The sequence below is a fragment of the Oncorhynchus keta genome, chromosome 25 (genome assembly GCF_023373465.1).
Source record: "Oncorhynchus keta strain PuntledgeMale-10-30-2019 chromosome 25, Oket_V2, whole genome shotgun sequence".
NCBI classification, from domain to species: Eukaryota; Metazoa; Chordata; class Actinopteri; order Salmoniformes; family Salmonidae; genus Oncorhynchus; species Oncorhynchus keta.
In genome coordinates this window covers 37,061,300-37,081,047 of record NC_068445.1, presented here as the reverse complement: position 1 = coordinate 37,081,047, position 19,748 = coordinate 37,061,300, and the positions used below count along the sequence as shown (strand labels likewise).

The following is a 19,748-nucleotide window of genomic DNA, read 5'->3' as shown; positions in this document are numbered from 1 at the left end:
GGAATGTGATGAAAGAAATAAAACCTGAAATAAATCATTCTCTCTTCTAATATTCTGACATTTCACATTCTTAAAATAAAGTGGTGATCCTAACTGACCTAAGACAGGGATTTTTTTCATTTTCTACAACACAAATGATTTCAGTTTGACCATTTCACTACCAGCTACCCTACTTCCAGGTTATGTCCACAGGTGGTAGTGGTGGTAGTAGGGATACAGGAACATCCACACTTCCTGTGCAGGAGGAGGAGACTGAGGTCAGAGCACTGTCTACACTTGACACTTACAGTACATGCGACTTCTGGTATCAGAATACGAAGATCACATTGAAAAGACAGATCTAGACGCACAAAAGTTGTATTGTGTTCAGATCTGGACGACCACTTCAGGAGGTGGTCAGGGACGCATTGTGTGCGGATTTCTCCTCCGTCTGGACCATAGACATGGGGCACGCTCAAGCAAATCACTTTTGTCACGGCAAAGTGTGTTGCATTATGGGTATACAAATTGCCTGACTTTCAACTTCATGTCTACTGCATGACCTTTACAGCATGTGATCAAACTGCAGTCGACTGGAAATCATAAATGGTTGATCGTCACCAATCATTGGTTATTATCAATGCATGTTTACTGTTTTGGGCGAAATCTATTTTCTATCCACATTTCTCACATTAACCAGAAGGGGGTTATGGTTCCCATTTGGGAACCCCCCCATGTTCAGCTGGAAGGTGGCGCATGGAACGCAAAAATATTCCTAAAAATATTTAACCTCCACACATTAACAAGTCCAATGGCTCAAATGAAAGATAAACACCTTGTTTATCTACCCAGCAAGTCAGATTTCTAAAATGTTTTACGGCGAAAACATAGCACATATTTATGTCAAACCACCACCGAAGACACAGCTAATTTGCATAGCCAAGTTGAAAAAATATGCAATCAACAAACGCAGGATTAAAAGAAAAATAATTTCACTAACCTTTTGAAATCTTCATCAGATGACAGTAATATAACATGTTACACAGTACATTTATGTTTTTTTCAATAATATGCTATATATATCCATAAATCTCTGTTTACAATGATGCATCATTCAAAAAATGCTCCTCAAATGTCCTGAGAAATGACGATAGCTCCGGCAGATAACGTCAGCTAACAAGGAATACACATCATAAACTTTGACTAAATATGCATGTTCTACATATATATAGGAAGATACACTTCTTCTGAATGCAATCGCTGTGTTACATTTATTTTTAACGTTACAGGTTTCGTTCACTAGGCTATAATATGAGTCGGCGCTCAAAAAGTAGCATTATGGCTCCTCTATCTTGGAGTCCACAGAAACCCAAATTTACCACATAAATATTCCCTTACCTTTGCTGTTCTTCCATCAGAAGACCTGGAAGGAATTATACTTACCAAAAACAGCGTTTAGTTTTGCAGTCTGTGTCTTTCGGTTCTCAAACACGACACATTTCGGTTGAAATGCAGCCAAAAGTCAAGTGGATGTGCACCAAAACGTTGAAATTACATATTATATGTCGACTAAACTTGTCAAACTATGTTCATAATCAAGCTTTAACATGTTATAAAGGTGTACAGCAATCGTGAGGACGAACAGAAACACACGCATTGTTTAATCGATCTTGGAAAAAAGACAGGACCGGAGCAGAGCACGCATGAGAGTAAGCTGTTTTTTCGCGTGACCGAAAGGTTTCGGCCGCCAAAACTCTCGTGAGAGCCCCATTGGAAGCAGACATCGCGCTGAAGACAAAGAGACTGTTCCCAGACCTGTAAGTGCTTGGGAAGGGTGGGGGCGATGACGTCAAAGTTGGGCCAACTTTTCTGATGACAAGAGAGAGTTTGGGAGAATGACTGCCCTGAGAGTTCTGCTTTACATACAGACATAATTTAAACGGTTTTAGAAGCTTTAGAGTGTTTTCTATTCAATAATATTTTTTATTTGCATATATTAGCAACTTTTGACAAAACACAATTTTGTTTACTATGGGCACGCAATTACTCCAGAGGGGGCAGTAAACAGCCCTATCCCCAACAGGTTTTAACAAATAAAATATCCAACTTGCGACAATATAGCTGATGTATTTATCTAGATGTTACTGTAATGTTGTGTCCCATGTTATAGCCAGGAATTTGTCTTGTCTGTAATATTGTTGTCAACAAAAAAACAATAAAAAAATGTGTTGATTTGTTTATTAAGTGTGAATAAAATGTTATACATATTGTAAACAACGCATTTGTTAATCTAGGGGATTTCTACAATGGCAATGTCCCGAAAACGGTCCTTTAAAACACCCTAGAGTTGATTTCGCGTAATAAAAAACAAACATCAAAATCTGTCAGTTTAAACGAGAGATATCTGGTGTCTTCCATTGGACGCGTCTCAATCCACCACATCCGCCGATGTCTCACATCCACGTCTTTGGTATGTGTCAGACCATGAGGTATCCTGAAAATCGCTCTTCTCACAGAATCGTCTGTAGCGTCCAAATGGTTTGGCCTAGAAACTAGCATGACCCCTCTATGGAAAGATGAGACTCTCACTCTCAGGATGGTGTTCTTCACAAGTGTCTTGGGACAGCCGATCTGCCAACTTCTCTCTGTAGCGTCCAAACAGTTTGGGCTACACACTAATCTGACTCCTCTGTGGAAAGGAGAGACTCTCACGAACACGTTCATGTTATTTTGCTCTAGGACGCCCACAGGCCTTACAAGACTCGTCTGAAGATCCTGGGTACCAGTTGAAAAGGTGAATGGAAGTACAGTATATATGGAGACTGTTTAATTCCAAAAATAAGAGGTTAAATACATGTATATAACAGTTTTTTTTTTTTTTTTACTATTCCTGATCTGTCTTATATCTCTCAGATATAGGACAGACACTTCAAAACAACCTTCCTTTAGATTTTTGGGGGTAGGTTCATCTGTTGTTCAATGAGTTTGTATGTACTAATAGAAGGCCAAATAAAACATTTAATCAAGCATTTAAAAAAATATTTTTTGGTTACTTCAAAGGGTGTTACATTTCTAAATCAAATAGCAAAATGATCATTGGTATGACTTTGTTAAAGCAATTCCATATAGCTTAGAACCAATTTCGATAGAATCCACTTCATCTGCAATAACAAAGGTGAAAGCCATGTCTGCCATTGTCGAGTTTCCTTGAAACAGCAGAAGTAGTCTGACTTGCATATGTGCTTATGTACCTCTCTAGACTTCACTTACCGACTTTGCTCAACGACTTCCGTCTAAAATAATTAACAAACCCATTTGAAGAACTAAAACTATACTGAAATTCTTACATTTAACTCCAAAACTAACTAAAATAAAAACCATTATGAATTATGTTCAGTTTTAGTTTTTTTTCTCTCAAAATGTTGGGCAAACATTAAATGGGGATTTTAAGCTTCTGAATCTGGGGGTTCAGATACTTGCGGTACTGCCTAGTAAAGCTTTTTGCACTCTATCCAATTGTCCCTCCCTACCTTCAGGCTATGCTCAAACCCTACAGCCCAACCCGAGCAGTCCATTATGTCACCTCTGGTCTTTAGGCCCATCGCCCACTCAGCCCAGTCCAAGCTCTTCTATGTCCTCGAAGCCCAATGGTGGAACCAGTTTTCCCCTGAAGCTAAAACAGCAGAGTCCCTGCCCATCTTCTGAAGCACCTGAAACCCTACCTCTTCAAAGAGTATCTTGAAAAAAATTATTCCCCACCTCACCTCGACCCACACCCCCCCATTTTTCTCTTCCTGAACCAACACTTGCAATCGCTTCCCCCTTCTCCCCCTGTCTAGCTCTGACTTTGCTGATAGCTACTTTATTGAGGAAAAGTGTACTTACTATGTCTGTGATATGTGGCTGTCCCACCTAGCTATCTTAATACGAATGCACTAACTTTAAGTCACTCTGGATAAGAGGGTCTGCTGAATGACTAAAATGTCAAATGTCCCACATAAAGAATATTTCAGTATATGGTGTAAATACTAGAGTATTCACTGTAGTGTTTTTTTCGGACATTACTGTAGTGTTTACTATAATATTTTTGTTATAGTATTTCTCCTGTAGGTTTCCTGAAGTAGAAATAATAGAACATTTTACATAACCTATAGTTAGGTAGGTAGAACTGGGGTCTGAACTGATAATGTTGTTGCGGACATTACTGTATTAGTATCTACTAGTGTTTTTTAAATGTTTAAATTTTAGTATTTTTTTTAGTATTTACTATAGTATTCTACAGTATACTTGAACATTTTATAGTAAGTACTGATTGTGATCGAGGGATACTAAAAGTGTGCAGTATAGTATTCTAAAGTATACTACAGTTCTGTGGTATTCAGTGGAGGCTGCTGAGGGGAGGACGGCTCATAATGATGGCCGGAACGGAGCCAATGGAATGGCATCGAACACCTGGAAACCGTGGAAACCGTGTGTTTAATGTAGAATACCATTCCACTGATTCCACTCCAGTCGTTACCACGAGCCCGTCCTCCCCAATGAAGGTGCCACCAGCCTCCTGTGGTGGTATTCTATAGCAAACTGTAGTATTTTTTCATGTTGGTTAGCAGCAGAACCTCCAGACAGCGAGACAGACCTTACTACACGCCTTGGACTTGATAAAATAAGACAACACATTGCCAGAGTTATGTTGAAAGAACACTTGACCCCTAAGCCCTTAATGGAGTGGCCACTTGATGTGTTTGATAATGATCACTTGAGTCCGTTTTGGGCGAAATGAGAATTGAGTCGATGCGCACTTGCATCCCAACTGCCACAATATTCCAAAATGATGAACCCATTCACGAGCATCTTGTGTTCCGCTGTGACCTGTTCTGTAACATTATTCCCTAGGAAACAGTGCCAGACAGACACACACACTGGCAATAGATAGTAAGAAAGTTGTAAAAACTAAACGTTGCCAAAGCACACACGTTGCCGGCTCACAGTGACTTGAAAAGTTTCAAGTTTTATTATCACGTGCACAAGTACAGTGAAATGCTTTTCTTGCAATCTCCAAACTCAACAATGCAGTAATCAATATCAATGTAGCACTAAAAATAACATAAGGTAGAACAGAAACACATTAAGACATTTTAAAAACAAAATAAGAACACAAGAAAGTAAGAAGTTATATGCATGCTAAACTGATTAAGCTAATGTGCCCTGCTTGCTCAATGTGCCTGCTACCTACTACTGCTATCTACTTCTAACTAGCTAGCTTTATTTAAGATAGCCTCGAACACTTCCTCAAAATAGTCTGAACTATGTTGTTGCTACGGTGACTCAGGAGGGACAAACAACATTAACTGCCAGGGTATGATATAGTGAACATAACACACCCACATCGAACCACACCCCCAAGACCCAAATCCATTTTTTAATGAGCAGCAAAAAAACACATGGGTAATCAGTGTGTTCAGCCCCCCTTTATAACTAACTTAACCTATGACCTGAACCAGCATTACTGCCCCAAAGTGGCAAGAAGTAACAAGCTAAAAAACTATACAACACAAATGGCTCCTGGCCTCCGACACAGGATACTTTCTGTCCCTAACACTAAAACTATTTTTTTTAATATATAAAACTTTAACAAAATAAAACTATTCAATTAGATCTGAGAACTAACTGAAATTAAACTGAATTTCAAATACAAATCTTAAAACGAATAGAAATAAAAACTAACATAAAAACACAAAACTATAATAACCTTGCGTGATACCAGTCATATCTGATTGAGCTTGAACACACTGTCTGTGGCCAAGGTTAAACCTAGGTCTTCTACATGTCAAAAGACTGTTAGCCCGCTGAGATAGCTCAAGCCTAGGAATTAGCTTGGTAGCCAATGCACATTTTCAGGTCTCACTGGCAAGGTACACATCACGCAAGTGTGGCCCGTGGTTCCAAACCTCCTCCATTACACCTCGCCCCCCTTTGACCTTGCAGAGACTCATCTCGATCACAGCCTGACCGGGGATCGAACTCGGATCTCCCAAGACTGTTTTCTAGCTCAACCAAAGCCTAGGTATTGGCTTGGGAGCCAAAGAAAGTCTGAAGGTCTCAGGCAAGGTTATGCGAGTCTTGTTCCGAACAACGTCCAGACCATTATACACATGCACTATGGAGAAGTACAGTATCTGCCTGGTGCACAGATATTCCCATGAACACCCTGACAAGACTCATCACTGCTGCCCTGGCCTATAGACACTGAGAGGGAGGCAGAGGGGAAAATGGGGGTCCAACCCGGGACCTAACTCGAGGACCTAATACTTCACTTTTTAAGCGTTTTGCATGGATTTCCTGCAACTCATCATGATTTTATTAGACATTCATTCCATGGACTGTCGAGTATTAAAGGTGTCGTTCTAAATTCTAACACCAGATGTCAATATCGCCTTATTGTTTATTTATTTCATTTTTCTCAATTGTGTCGCCTTAGTTTTTATGAACACTGCCAAGTGACACATTTGATCAGAATTTACATTTCTGTGACCGACTTTCATCGCTTTCAGTGGTCAATATTGTTCCAATGCACCATTGAAAAATATACATAAAGCCCCCCAAAATAAATGTGGGTTTTCTCATTTGTAAAAATGCAATTAACCCCATGTTATTTTATTAATGTGGACATGACTGAAACCTAATACAGTACCCAAGTATTCATTTTCATTTTTAACATTGATATCCCTAGTTTTTCTATCCCCAAAGGTTGTCTGTTGATGATCCTTTATAGCCGATAACCGATACATTTTTGTTTCTCTCATCCACCTCCTGTCCTCGTCTGCTTTGACTCTGAACTCGATTGTTTCTCCTTGTAACCAGCACATACTAAAACGTCCAATATTGTCTAGAGTTAAATGACAATGGTCTTGACAACACGACATTTGATCAGTGCAATGTATTGATCATGATCAATAATCAACGGGCATGATCTAAACAACTGTGTCACATACAGTGAATGTCGTTTTTTTGTTTGTTTAAACCATAACATTTATAGAGGCCAGAACGAAAGACAACTGCTGCTTGCCAGATAATCTACGAATTTATTTCCGCCTGTCAAACTAGCTGTCAGCGGCAAGGGGCCGTGCTCGTGCGGAGGAAAGGAGCGACTCGAGCCCTCATTCAGGAAGTCCTGACCAAACTTCAGAAAGTCAAGTTGTCTCTCGGAGTTGGACTAAATGTTATTGGAAACGTGGGATTCATCAAAAGGAACAAGAACATCACTGGTCAGTTTTTAATTTGGTGTATTTATATGATGAAGGTACAAATGTTAATGTTAGCTATTGCTGTCACAATTTCACGCTTCTAATTTGCTGGCCTTATACACGAGAGACACTTCCTAGTACGCTGTCGTCATGTCTTCGTTTCCTTTAAGATGAAGTCGAAGTAACCCATGTTACTGTGAAATGATTATTTCGTTGTCAAGATACCAGGCTAACGTAGTTGTATTCTTTATTATGACTCCTAGCATGATGACTACCGAAGTTGAGACTTGAACGCATTGTTGTTTTAACGTAACAGTCTCACTAGATAGGCAGTCAGTGAAGTGCGTAGGGTAGTTGAACTGTGTAAGCCAAATACTTGGTTGGTTACACCTGCTCGCAAAACAATTCTCACCGTCGGTTTCATTGGAAATTGTTTATCATTCATACAGTGCTTTTAAATCGTTGAAAGTATTGCTTGGCAAATGAGGAACAGAGGACGTGTTTTCATAAGCACCGACCTGAGCTCATGGGTAAGTATTGCGAGCAAATGACAAGCCAGTTTGGTTCACCTCTTGTCGTGTTAAATTATCAACTGAACCTCTCGATAAACAATGAGACATGTTTTTAAAACCTGTATGCAGTTGCTCAAAAGCCTTTCAACTTGGTTTTGCTGTCAATTTTGGGAATTGTCATTTTGTTTCAAGAGGTTTTACTTGATAATTGGCGAGTTGTCACTAGACGGCTGGAACTATAATGTAGCTAGCTACTGTCTGGCTGTGCCACAGACTGTTTTTCAGTGGATACATGTTGCGACTGAACGTTTTACAACCAGCTACTTACTGCATTTTTTTGGACATTCTGCGATTGATGGATTGCCAGACATCGAAAACGATTGCATAGCTCAATGCACATGTTAAAATATGTAAATGAAACGAAATTTGCCCAGTAATTGACAGACAGAAATGACATTGTCCCCCGAGTCTAACGTTAGTGCGTCTATTGTTTTTGTGCTCGAAGCAAATGTTGGTCTAGTGCACTACACACTGGTTAAACACCATTGACAGCTACCTTTTTGAATGTTTTGTTTGATTTGCCGTCTATTGTCATTCATACAATGCTTTCAACGATGGCTTTACCACTGATATGCAGATATTTCGTTTCCTGTAATCTGCATAAAAGTAAATGTAGGTTAACATTACGAGCTTGAAATGTCTCATTAAAGGCTAAAATAGCAGCCAGTGGAACAGCCTACAACAACCAACCTGACTTCATGATGTCATCCTTTTATGTAGACAGCTTGAATAGGAAGCTAACAGACATGCTTGTAATGAACACATTTCTGCTTGTTCTGAACATGCAATATCTTGTAATTTCCCAAGTTATTGCCTGAGCCATATGAAGTCGTTAGCTTCCATATTTAGCATATATTTGGTCTTCACACAGCTCTTGAATATTCTGTATCAGAGTTCTCTGTATAATGTGTACATTCATTTATCTCTCACTATAAACAAATATTTGCCCATGAGCAGCCAGTAGCTTGATTTTAAAGAAACAAATGTCATTGCTTAAGCCTCTGCTTCCCACATAACCTACAGTAACCTTATCAAGTCGGCCAGCCAGCTCATCAGTAAGTCTCAGGCTTTGAGTGGGAGGTAACTATGAACAGAAAGTTACACCGTGGCAGTCCAAGGCTACCAGTCCCTTAAGGTTGCCTGCGTCGCCTATCTAGCTGATAATACTGGTGTCTAAGCTCGTTCGGTATTTTTTTATATATATATTTTTTTTATTGTATGAAGAGGGACAATAGCCTGAAATGATCGTGTCTGTGTGTGTGACCGAGGTCCAACGGAAGTTGCCCCTCCCTCCTCTGTTACCTTCACCCAGTTAGTTTAGCTTTTTTGTAGGATATTCAAATGTGACATCCTGTCTTCCTCCCAAATGGAACCCTATTCCCTATATAGTGCACTACTTTTTATCAGGACTCTGGACAAAAGTAGTGCACTATATGGAATAGGGTGCCATTTGGGACATTTGCCGAGTGTCACTGACATCCTGTGCGTCTGTGTTCTGTTGGCGTGCTCAACGGTTGTGGTTTGTGTTTGTGAATAACCTATGCATGCATGTATGTGTGCATTGCATGTATCCCATAGGCCTTGGCTACATATCTTACATGTTCCTCTGCACGTGTAAAGTCCAATTAAAACTTGATATTTATCCTGCTTGTCTTCCCTGACTGACTCTATATTTTCTGTGAAGTTCCTCTTCTGTGAGTCTGCAACGTGTTTGACTGTAATGTGCAACTATATCTCTGCAAGTGTGAGGTGCGTTGATGGATGCGTGGGGTGAGGACACATCAACTGTGGCTGTCAGGGAGAGGGGGACATTCTGTGTCCTATGAGCCTTGATCAAAAGTAGTGCAATATATATATATTTTTATTTTTTATTTTATTTAACTAGGCAAGTCAGTTAAGAACAAATTCTTATTTTCAATGACAGCCTAGGAACAGTGGGACCCAGGCTGGCCCTGTTCAGGGGCAGAACGACAGATTTGTACTTTGTCAGCTTGGGGGTTTGAACTTGCAACCTTCCTGTTACTAGTCCAACGTTAAGCTACCCTAATATAAAGGGAATAGGGTGCCATTTGGGACACAGAAAAGCCCAGGCTCCAGCCCCCTCTACCAGGCAGGCAGGCCCAGGCTCCAGCCCCCTCTACCAGGCAGGCAGGCCCAGGCTCCAGCCCCCTCTACCAGGCAGGCAGGCCCAGGCTCCAGCCCCCTCTACCAGGCAGGCAGGCCCAGGCTCCAGCCCCCTCTACCAGGCAGGCAGGCCCAGGCTCCAGCCCCCTCTACCAGGCAGGCAGGCCCAGGCTCCAGCCCCCTCTACCAGGCAGGCAGGCCCAGGCTCCAGCCCCCTCTACCAGGCAGGCAGGCCCAGGCTCCAGCTCCCTCTACCAGGCAGGCAGGCCCAGGCTCCAGCTCCCTCTACCAGGGAGGCAGGCAGGCCCAGGCTCCAGCTCCCTCTACCAGGGAGGCAGGCAGGCCCAGGCTCCAGCTCCCTCTACCAGGGAGGCAGGCAGGCCCAGGCTCCAGCTCCCTCTACCAGGGAAGCAGGCAGGCCCAGGCTCCAGCCCCCTCTACCAGGGAGGCAGTCCCAGGTTCCAGCCCCCTCTACCAGGGAGGCAGGCCCAGGCTCCTGGCCTCTCTCCCAGGCAGGCCCAGGCTCCAGGCCTCTCTCCCAGGCAGGCCCCTCTCCCAGGCAGACCCAGGCTCCAGGCCTCTCTCCCAGGCAGACCCAGGCTCCAGTCCTCTCTCCCAGGCAGGCCCAGGCTCCAGTCCTCTCTCCCAGGCAGGCCCAGGCTCCAGTCCTCTCTCCCAGGCAGGCCCAGGCTCCAGTCCTCTCTCCCAGGCAGGCCCAGGCTCCAGTCCTCTCGCCCAGGCTCCAGTCTCCAGTCCTCTCGCCCAGGCTCCAGTCCTCTCGCCCAGGCTCCAGTCCTCTCGCCCAGGCTCCAGTCCTCTCTCCCAGGCTCCAGTCCTCTCGCCCAGGCTCCAGTCCTCTCTCCCAGGCTCCAGTCCTCTCTCCCAGGCTCCAGTCCTCTCTCCCAGGCTCCAGTCCTCTCTCCCAGGCTCCAGTCCTCTCTCCCAGGCTCCAGTCCTCTCTCCCAGGCTCCAGTCCTCTCTCCCAGGCTCCAGTCCTCTCTCCCAGGCTCCAGTCCTCTCTCCCAGGCTCCAGTCCTCTCTCCCAGGCTCCAGTCCTCTCTCCCAGGCTCCAGTCCTCTCTCCCAGGCTCCAGTCCTCTCTCCCAGGCTCCAGTCCTCTCTCCCAGGCTCCAGTCCTCTCTCCCAGGCTCCAGTCCTCTCTCCCAGGCTCCAGTCCTCTCTCCCAGGCAGGCCCAGGCTCCAGTCCTCTCTCCCAGGCAGGCAGGCAGGCAGGCCCAGGCTCCAGCCCCCACTCTCAGGCAGGCAGGCAGGCCCAGGCTCCAGCCCCCACTCTCAGGCAGGCAGGCAGGCCCAGGCTCCAGCCCCCACTCTCAGGAAGGCAGGCCCAGGCTCCAGCCCCCACTCTCAGGCAGGCAGGCAGGCCCAGGCTCCAGCCCCCACTCTCAGGCAGGCAGGCAGGCCCAGGCTCCAGCCCCCTCTCTCAGGCAGGCAGGCAGGCCCAGGCTCCAGCCCCCACTCTCAGGCAGGCAGGCCCAGGTTCCAGCCCCCACTCTCAGGCAGGCAGGCCCAGGCTCCAGCCCCCACTCTCAGGCAGGCAGGCCCAGGCTCCAGCCCCTCTCGCAGGCAGGCAGGCAGGCCCAGGCTCCAGCCCCCTCTCGCAGGCAGGCAGGCAGGCCGGCCCAGGCTCCAGCCCCCTCTCGCAGGCAGGCAGGCCCAGGCTCCAGCCCCTTCTCGCAGGCAGGCAGGCCCAGGCTCCAGCCCCCTCTCCCAGGCAGGCCCAGGATCCAGCCCCCTCTCGTAGGCAGGCCCAGGCTCCAGCCCCCTCTCCCAGGCAGGCAGGCCCAGGCTCCAGCCCCCTCTCCCAGGCAGGCAGGCCCAGGCTCCTGCCCCCTCTCCCAGGCAGGCCCAGTCTCCAGCCTCCTCTCCTGCAACAGAAGCGCTCTCGCAGGCAGGCAGGCCCAACATAGGGGAGGTGTAAACCCTGGCAACAGGCTTAATCACTACACACTGAGTGCTATGTAAAGGGCTTTGGATAATCTGGGTGTGAATAAAGTTTCAGATATGAAGGAGAATTGAGAGGGAAAGAGCATTTCCATTGCAGCTGTTCTTTTTACTCTCGTCTCTCTTCTTAAGGACTAGTCTGGGCTATTATGTTTACTACTCGCTCTCCTTCAATTCTTCCAAGCAGAGGAAGGAGGAAGATGAGGCCTTAATTAAGGAAGGAGTGTGTAATGTCTGTTTCCCCTCAACAATGAACTGTTCCATGACACACCTGTACATTCTGTTCTTTGCTCTAAGTCTAAGGACATTAACTCTAAGAACGAGGAAATGTATTAAGATTGAAATTACATTGAGGAATTACAGTTGGCTCCAAATGTTTTGGGACAGTGACACTTTATTTTTTGTTTTTATTTTGGCTCTACTCCAGCACTTTTGATTTGAAATGATACAATGTCTGATGTTAAAGTGCAGACTGTCAGCTTTTATTTGAGGGTGTATTTTCATACATATCGTGATGAACCGTTTAGAAATTACAGCACTTTCTGTACATAGTCAACCCTATTAAAATAGTCAAGTTTTGTATTTGGTCCCATATTCATAGCACGCAATGAATACATCTTGGATTAATTAGCTGTTTTTTGATATTTTCTTGGTTGTTTCAGATGATTTTGTTCCCAAATAGAAATGAATGGTAACTAACCTATTGTCATTTGAGTCACTTTTTATTGTAAATTAATATAGCATATGTTAATAACACTTATACATTCATGTGGATGCTACCATGATAACGGATAGTCCTGAATGAATTGTGAATAATGTTTGAGAAAATTAGACGCACAAATATCATACCCCCAAGACATGCTAACCACTCACCATTACAATAATGGGGGATTTTCTGGGGGGTATAATATTTTCACTCTAACTTTCTCTTTTATTTACGATTCATTCAGAATTATCCGTAACCATGGTAGCATCCACATTGATGTAGAATTGTTTAGAAACATATCATATTCTTATTTGTAATAAAAGTGACCCCAAGATTGTCCCAATGCTTTTGGTCGGTTCACCCGATATGGATGAAAATACCCTCAAATTAAAGGTGAAAGGCAGCTCTTTGACTTAATAGTCATGGTATCATTTCAAATCCGATTATTGGAGTACAGAGCCAAACAACAACGTGTCACTGTCCCAGTACTTTTGGTGCTCAATGTTGACATGGAGAAACACCACTTACGTCAGGTGTACAATAAGCTTAGAGACACAGAACATTTTGTCACATGCGCTGAATTTAGCTGGTGTTATACTTTACCTTGAAACGCTTGCTTACGAGCCTTTCCCAAAGATGCAAAGTTTCAAAATAGTAACATGAGGAGTAAAATTAATTGGAAATGTATACATACACACACACACTACCATTCAAAAGTTTAGTCACTTAGAAATGTCCTTGTTTTTTAAAAAGAAATGCTCTCTTTTTGTCCATTAAAATAACATCAAATTGATAAGAAATACAGTGTAGACATTGTTACTGTTGTAAATGGCTGATTTTAAATTGTTATGGAATATCTACATCGGTGTACAGAGGCCCATTATCAGCAACCATCACTGTGTTCCAATGGCATGTTGTGTTAGCTAATCCAAGTGTATCATTTTAAAAGGCTAATTGATCATTAGAAAACCCTTCTGCAATTATGTTAGCACAGCTGAAAACTGTTGTCTGATTAAAGAAGCAATAAAACTGGCCTTTAGACTAGTTGAGTATCTGGAGCTTCAGCATTTGTGGGTTTGATTACAGGCTCAAAATGGCCGCTCCAGATACTCAACTAGTCTAAAGGCCAGTTTAATTGCTTCTTTAATCAGACAACAGTTTTCAGCTGTGCTAACATAAATGCAAAACGGTTTTCTAATGATCAATTAAATCAAGTAAAATGTATTTATATAGCCCTTAGTATATCAAATCAAATTTATTTTTCAAATGTTATTTTTTATTTTATATAGCCCTTTGTACATCAGCTGATATCTCAAAGTGCTGTACAGAAACCCAGCCTAAAACCCCAAACAGCAAGCAATGCAGGTGTAGAAGCATGGTGACTAGGAAAAACTCCCTAGAAAGGCCAAAACCTGGTTCCTCTAGGTTTCTTCCTAGGTTATGTGGGGTGGCCAGTCATTTTAAAATGATAAACTTGGATTGGCTAACACAATGTGCAAAAACACAGGAGACATGGTTGCTGATAATTGGCCTATGCAGAAATTTCATTCAAAATCTGCCGTTTCCAGCTACAATAGTCGTTTACAACATTAACAATGTCTACACTGTATTTCTGATCAATTTGATGTTTTAATGGACAAAAAAAAATCTGCTTTCAAAAACAAGGACATTTCTAAGTGACCCCAAACGGGGGTGTACACATATGAATATATGTATTGTATATATCATTGAATGGGACCTACTAGGCAACAGTGTGGTACTCTGCAGCAGTGTTGTTGTACTCAAGGCCACATATTGAGTGTCTGTCTTGGTGTCGGAAACATTTGTACTCGGTCTTGCCTTTGACAATTTCTTCCCAAGACCAGCGGAGTAAAAAAACAACTTATCAGCTTCCATTCAGTCAGTGCATAAAACCGCTTCACAAGGCCAGATGTATACAATTATTTTTTGAAACATTATTACAGTCTTAACAGCCTTTATATCTATTATAGACATGTTAGTTTGGTGGGTGACCCTAGAGGCCTTTGGTGGGTGACCCTAGAGGCCTTTGGTGGGTGACCCTAGAGGCCTTTGGTGGGTGACCCTAGAGGCCTTTGGTGGGTGACCCTAGAGGCCTTTGGTGGGTGACCCTAGAGGCCTTTGGTGGGTGACCCTAGAGGCCTTTGGTGGGTGACCCTAGAGGCCTTTGGTGGGTGACCCTAGAGGCCTTTGGTGGGTGACCCTAGAGGCCTTTGGTGGGTGACCGGTTCGTTGATCATTGAAAGGACAGCAACTGTAATACCAGCACTCTCTTTTAGAAATATGCACTTTCTGTAAAACGAAGGGTCCATGTTGTAGTGGAAGCTATGTGCCGGTATAAACCGTATACCCACTTAATTTTTTTTATTTTTTTCCTTCAGTGGGCATTGCGTGTACTCCTTAATCCTTACTGATGTTTTTATTTTTTTAAAGTTGAACCTTTTTAACTAGGGAAGTCCATTCAGATCAAATTCTTATTTACAATGACGGCCAAAACCCAGACGATGCTGAGCCAATTGTGCGTCGCCCTATGGGACTCCCAATCACGGCCAGTTGTGATTCATCCCGGAATCAAACCAGGATGTCTGTAGTGACGCCTCTTGCGCTGAGATGCAGTGTCTTAGACCACTGTGCCACTCGGGAGCAAAATAATGTAGTGGTGTATACGATTTAACAATGATATAGTACAATAGAGAAATCATGCACAAAGTAGCCTGCACAATTGTAAAGTACGTGAAATATATTGACGTGTGCTGCACACACAGCCCAGTTTCAGTGGATCTATCTGTACTGGAGTTGGACCGATTAATCGGAAATCTGTATTTGGGTGCCGATTTGCCTATTAAATTTTTTATTTTTATTTTGTACATTTATTTAACTATGCAAGTCAGTTAAGAACACATTCTTATTTTCAATGACAGCCTAGGAACGGTGGGTTAACTGCCTTGTTCAGGGGCAGAACGACAGATTTTCACCTTGTCAGCTCGGGGGATCCAATCTTGCAACCTTACAGTTAACTAGTCCAACGCAATAATGACCGTTGCACTCCACAAGGAGCCTGCCTGTTACGCGAATGCAGTAAGCCAAGGTAAGTTGCTAGCTAGCATTAAACTTATCCTATGAAAAACAATCAATCATAATCACTAGTTAACTACACATGGTTGATGATATTACTAAATGTTATCTAGCGTGTCCTGTGTTGCATATAATCTGATTGAGCATACAAGTATCTGACTGAGCGGTGGTAGGCAGGAGCGTAAACATTAATTCAAACAGCACTTTCGTGCATTTTGCCAGCAGCTCTTCGTTGTGCGTCAAGCATTGCGCTGTTTATGACTTCAAGCCTATCAACTCCCGAGATGAGGCTGGTGTAACCGAAGTGAAATGGCTAGCTAGTTAGCGCGCGCTAACAGCGTTTCAAACGTCACTCGCTCTGAGCCTTCTAGTAGATGTTCCCCTTGCTCTGCATAGGTAACGCTGTGTTGCTGGTTCGAGCCCAAGGAGGAGCAAGGAGAGGGACGGAAGCTTTACTGTTACACTGGCAATACTAAAGTGCCCATAAGAACATCCAATAGTCAAAGGTTAATGAAATACAAATGGTATAGAGGGAAATAGTCCTATAATAACTATAACCTAAAACTTCTTACCTGGGAATATTGAAGACTCATGTTAAAAGGAACCACCAGCTTTCATATGTTCTCATGTTCTGAGCAAGGAACTGAAACGTTAGCTTTCTTACATGGCACATATTGCACTTTTATTTTCTTCTCCATCACTGTTTTTGCTTTATTTAAACCAAATTGAATATTTTCATTATTTACTAGAGGCTAAATTGATTTTGATGTATTATATTACGTTAAAATAAGTGTTCATTCAGTATTGTTGTAATTGTCATTATTACAAATAAAAAAAATAGACCGATTTAAAAAAAAAAATAATAATAATAATATTTTTTTTATCGGTATCAGCTTTTTTGGTCCTCCAACAATCGGTATCGCCGTTGAACAATCATAATCGCTCGACCTCTAATCTGCACGCAGCTCTCAACTGGTTTTGGCATGGAGTAGCTCACAGAAGAATGACATCGGTAGCCGGTAGGGAAGACATAAGTTGAAATATCTACCAGTAAATGCTAACTAAGGCAATGATGGGTATGCAAACCAGGTATTGTGATAAGTTTAGCCCAAAGTATTGTTCAGTAGGCTGTTTGTGATGCACAATTGTCGTCATGCACTGTTTGCATCAGGGGGGTAGACCGAGGACCACCCACTGGGGAGCCAGGCCCTGACAGGCCCACCCAATCAGATTGATGTTTAAGCATTGTTGAGGACGATCACATTGTTTTACATTTTTTCTTAAAAAAAATTTAATAATAAAAAAGTGATTTTGAGTAAAAATCAGAAGAATCTTTAGAAAAACAGGATCTTTCCCACATGGTGCCTTTCCTTCGCTGGGTGGGCTGTTTGGAGACTTTTGGAGAATTTGAAGCTACCCACTTCTCCAGGCACCACTGCATAGGGCCGATGGAAAGACAGCAGTCACACACAGCATGATGTTAAAGGATAAGCAGTCCATAAACTCAGACATAATAAGCCAGTAGGTCCCAATCATAAGAATAAAAAAACAACCATTTAAGCATTTCCCAACTATTACTTCCCATTGCAAAAAAAACATTTCAATGTTTTGCACACACAGTAACCAGTGACCTTTGGTTTAAAGTGGAACTGACACCGTTTTTAACTATCACTCAAAAATATACAATACTCAGTTTATGCTACAAAACCAACTTTTGAGGTTCTAAAAAGCGATTATATTTAACTCAACGTTCCATTATGTTTTTATTCAGTTTTATTTACTGCAGTGTCTATTGATTGTTCAAACATATGTCTGTTTTCCCACTCCTATATTGCTATAGAATTTTCACAAAAGCCTTAGTATGCATAATTACCAAACATTCTAAGAGTTTATGTAAATGTGAAAAGTGGTTTAAGTGGTCACTTGTCAGGACATTATTTTAAAGTGGCATTCCTGGGGGTATATATATGAACAGATTTGAATAAGATTTAATTTTGCTAAAATTCTGTCAGTTCCACTAAGTGCAACAATGTTCCATACAAGATATTGTCAGACGGCTATCAGGAAGCATGCTGCAATAACTAACACAGCTCCACTCACCAGATGATAATCATTTGAAACTTAACTTCTTGTTGAAAGTTATTCTTAAAGGGAGAAGCTAACAAATTAGCATCAACATTCTCTTTGATAACACCAAAAACCAATAACAAGAGCAAATGGTTAGTTAGCTAGACTGGGAACTACTGCTCGCTATTTCACAGTGACCTGTTGGCCTTCAAGAAGGCAGAAGTTTCCATAGGTTTTTGTAAAAACGGTCCCACCCATTAAGTCAATGTGATTGGTTGATTCCACTTTAACTCCAAAGTGTTGCCCTAATACAGTTGAATGACAGATGCCTTTTATCTAACTTCTGATGTCCTAGCCAATGGCTGACTTAGCTATTGTTGCTAGATTTATCTCCCCGGAGACCAGCAAAGAAAAATCCTGATTGAACTATTTTCTTTCCAACAAAAAAAAAATACTGAAGAGATTAAATCAGAACATTATTATATTATAATCATTGTTTTCTAAATCCTTAGCCCTTCTCTGAAGGTGTACATTTAACATTACATTTAAGTCATTTAGCAGACGCTCTTATCCAGAGCGACTTACAAATTGGTGCATTGGCCAGGCCCATTCTTCCCCACTGTGTTTGGGTTAGTAATCATTTGTAGTGGCTGTATCTTCTTGCAGCATGCATTTCTTTTCTCTCTTCACTATTCTAAATGTCTAAAGAATCCAGATGTTGTTCTGAAATATGAACACAGAAATGCCAGACATTTTAATCTCTAAATGTGGTGATTTGACAATTACAATGATGGTCTTGAATTGGACTTGCATTTGTCTCAGTCTTGACTCGGTCTCGGACCCCTTGTTCCCCTCCCGGTCTTGACTTGGTCTTGACTCAGACTGACTCGATTTGCTCCGGTCTTGGTCTTGAATCGGTCTTACTTTAGGTGGTCTCCAACACAACACTGCTGTACACTCTGTTATCATTAGTAAAGTGAAATGTAGATTGGACATAACTTGTTGTCAGGTGTACAATAGGTCCATAGACATAGCTTTCATGATTGAATAGGCCAAAATACTGTACAGGTTTTTTGCCAAAACAAAGGAAACACCACTATAAAGTGTCTGAATTGGGCCACCACAAGCTGCCAGCACAGCTTCAATGCGACTTGGCATAGAGTCCAATCAATAAAATGTATTTATAAAACCTTCTTACATCAGCTGATGTCACAAAGTGCTGTACAGAAACCCATCCTAAAACTCCAAACAGCAAGCAATGCAGGTGTAGAAGCACGATGACTAGGAAAAACTCCCTAGAAAGGTCAGAACCTAGGAAGAAACCTAGAGAGGAACCAACTATGAGGGGTGGCCAGTCTTCTTCTGGCTGTGCCGGGTGGAGATTATAACAGAACATGGCCATGATGTTCAAATGTTCATAGGTGACCAGCAGGGTCAAATAATAATCAGTGGGTGTAGAGGGTGCAACAGGTCAGCACCTCAGGAGTAAATGTCAGTTGGCTTTTCATAGCTGATCATTCAGAGTATCTACAAGTGTGTGGAACAAAGTTTGGGTGTTTTGTTGATGGTGGTGGAAAACGCTTTCTCCTGCACCTTTCTAGAATCAATTGCCTTTCATTAAGCCCTGTCCCAGAAGTTTGGGCAACCAATTGCACCGCTTCAGTAGATGGCAACTGTCGTAGAGTCCGACCCCTCGGACAAGGCCGCATTTAGAGCTCATGAAAGCCAGTGTGGGCTATGGCAAAAACCAGAGTTGAGCTCAGGGTAAATTGGTTTGAGATCTGGTGTCTGACACATGCGCACACACACAGCCACCCACCCACCTGTTAAACCCTCTGCTCTTTTGAGACCCCTCTTTCAAAGTCACTGAGATCTCTTCTTCAAGCCATGGTAGCCAAAATAATGGGCAACTGTGCATTTTATACATGACCCTAAGCATGATGGGATGTCAAAGTACCTGCTTTCAATATACTTTATATCCCTCATTTACTCAAGTGTTTCC

General features: G+C 42.7%; 1 protein-coding gene across 2 annotated transcripts in view; it reads left to right on the top strand.

Annotated features, from left to right (window-relative positions):
* The first annotated feature begins 6,886 nt into the window (after window positions 1-6,886).
* Window positions 6,887-19,748, top strand: part of LOC118371984 (serine/threonine-protein kinase TAO3-like) — a 151,809-nt gene continuing 138,947 nt past the window's right edge. Inside the window, exon 1 of one of the 2 annotated variants that reach the window (XM_052479222.1) lies at window positions 6,887-7,244. The gene's annotated coding sequence lies outside the window, so the exon portion shown is untranslated. Of the gene's footprint in view, window positions 7,245-7,435; window positions 7,754-19,748 lie in introns of those variants that run through there. The other variant, XM_052479223.1, reaches the window with a different exon arrangement.